Source organism: Microtus ochrogaster, unplaced genomic scaffold (assembly GCF_000317375.1).
Source record: "Microtus ochrogaster isolate Prairie Vole_2 unplaced genomic scaffold, MicOch1.0 UNK6, whole genome shotgun sequence".
Lineage (NCBI taxonomy): Eukaryota > Metazoa > Chordata > Mammalia > Rodentia > Cricetidae > Microtus > Microtus ochrogaster.
In genome coordinates this window covers 12062176-12064475 of record NW_004949104.1, presented here as the reverse complement: position 1 = coordinate 12064475, position 2300 = coordinate 12062176, and the positions used below count along the sequence as shown (strand labels likewise).

General features: G+C 47.4%; 1 protein-coding gene and 1 pseudogene across 1 annotated transcript in view; one reads left to right on the top strand and one right to left on the bottom strand.

Moving 5' to 3' along the window:
- The window catches only part of Ap1b1 (adaptor related protein complex 1 subunit beta 1), a 103662-nt gene that overhangs the window by 67160 nt on the left and 34202 nt on the right, over positions 1 to 2300 (bottom strand). The window lies entirely within an intron of this gene.
- LOC101984338 lies at positions 1229 to 2245 on the top strand (annotated as a pseudogene).

The window sequence follows — 2300 nt, the reverse complement described above, 5'->3', positions numbered from 1 at the left end:
GACTAGCTCAGCTTGTTGTTGTTGTGTGGCTCTGGCCCGGCCCCTCCGACTAGCTCAGCTTGTTGTGGGAAGCTACAGCCCTTCCACAGCTGCTCTGTTCTCCCCCTCTCAAATGCTTGGGCTCCGAGTCCCAGGCCTTTAGAGTGTGTGTGGCTTTCCAGGAGGGACTCCTGCTTCTTTTTATTTTTCTCTTTCTTCCTTTTTTCCCTTTATTTTCATGTTGTTTGTTTGCTTGTTTTTTATTTATTTATTTTTGAGACAGGGTTTTTCTGTGTAGTTTTGGAGACTGTCCTGAAACTAGCTCTGTAGACCAGGGTGGCCTCGAACTCACAGAGATTCACCTGCCTCTGTCTTCTGAGTACTGGGATTAAAGGTGTGAGCCACCACTGCCCAGACGAGTCCTGCTTCTTTAAGACACACACACACCCAGGTTTGCAAGGGCCAACGTGGGGCTGTGACTACTCACCTAGGCTCTTGAGGCTTTCTGTGGGTTCCAGCATATTTGTGCTATTTTCCATTTTGAATTCCTCTTCTCTTGTCTTCCTGTGTATTTAAAGCTCTCACATCAGGCTAAAGGGCGTCAGTCTTCCAGAAAGTACTGATGCAGTTACCACAAAAGCAGCTCCTACCATCACCTAAGTTCAAACACCTGGGACAAGCTTTTATTCTATGACCAGGATTCTGCCTTCTGATTCTGAACCCTGACTAGATCGATGTGGCTGCTCTGAGTGAAAAGCTGTAGTGATAGTTCATTTGGATTTTAATGAATAAAGCTTACCTGAAGATCAGAGAGTAAAACAGCCCCACTAGTCAGTCTTACAGATCAGCCAGTGGTGACACACACCTTTAATCCCAGTAGCCACACTAGTTGCCATAGAAACCAGGCTGTAGTGGTGCACTCTTTAATCCCACACTAGAGAAGAATATAAGGCAGGAGGAGACAGCTCTTGGCTCAGTCTCATCCTGAGATTCCTGGAGGCAGGATCGCCATTTCAGACTCAGGTAGAGGTAAGAGCCAGTGGCTGGCTGTTTTGCTTTTCTGACCTTCAGGTTGAACCCCAATGTCTGCCTCTGGGTTTTTTTTTTATTAATTGTGCTACATTAGAAGCAGGCACCGCTAAGACGGCGGAGTAGCAACGGTGGTGCGCGGTACACTAGGTGTTCACGCTACCAGCTGACTTTGGGTCCAGTCTCTGCAGCGGCGGTGACCACTGAGCGAAGAGCGTGTTTGTGTAGTCACCCAAGATGCAGAATATCAAAATCTTCAGCGGGAGCTCCCACCAGGATTTATCCCAGGAAATCGCTGACCGCCTGGGCCTGGAGCTAGGCAAGGTGGTGATGAAGAAATTCAGCAACCAGGAGAGCTGTGTGGAAATTGGAGAAAGTGTAAGTGGAGAGGATGTCTACATCGTTCAGAGTGGGTGTGGTGAGATAAGTGACAATCTAATGGAACTTTTGATCATGATTAATGCTTGCAAGATTGCTTCAGCCAGCCGGGTTACTGCAGTCATCCCAAGTTTCCCCTATGCCCGCCAGGATAAGAGTCGGGCTCCCGTCTCAGCTGAGCTTGTGGCAAATCCTCTGTCGCAGGAGCGGATCATATTATCACCATGGATCTACATGCATCTCAGATTCAGGGCTTTTTTGATAGCCCAGCGGACAATTTATATGCAGAGCCAGCAGTCTTAAAGTGGATAAGGGAGAACATACCTGAGTGGAGAAACTGTACTATTGTTTCACCTGATGCTGGTGGAGCCGAGAGAGTGACCTCCATTGCAGAACGACTGAACGTGGATTTCGCCTTGATTCACAAGGAACGGAAGAAGGCCAGTGAAGTGGACCGCATGGTGCTGGTAGGAGACGTGAAGGATCGGGTGGCTACTCTTGTCGATGACATGGCTGACACTTGTGGTACCATCTGTCACGCCGCTGACCAACTTCTCGCAGCTGGAGCTACCAGGGTTTCTGCTATCCTGACTCATGGAATCTTTTCTGGCCCACCCATTTCTTGCATCAACATTGCATGCTTTGAAGCAGTAGTAGTCACCAATACCATACCTCAGGAGGATAAGATGAAACACTGCTCCAAAATACAGGTGATTGACATCTCCAGGACCCTGGCAGAAGCCATCAGAAGAACTGACAATGGAAAGTCTGTCGCCTACCTGTTCAGCCATGTTCCTTTATAATAGAATAACTTCGGAAGCATTTTGAAAATAAAACCAACCTCACCTCTCATATTTCTTGGTATTTGAATTCAGCAGAAGACTCTTTGCTTAAAATAAAGGCTTTATTTTTTT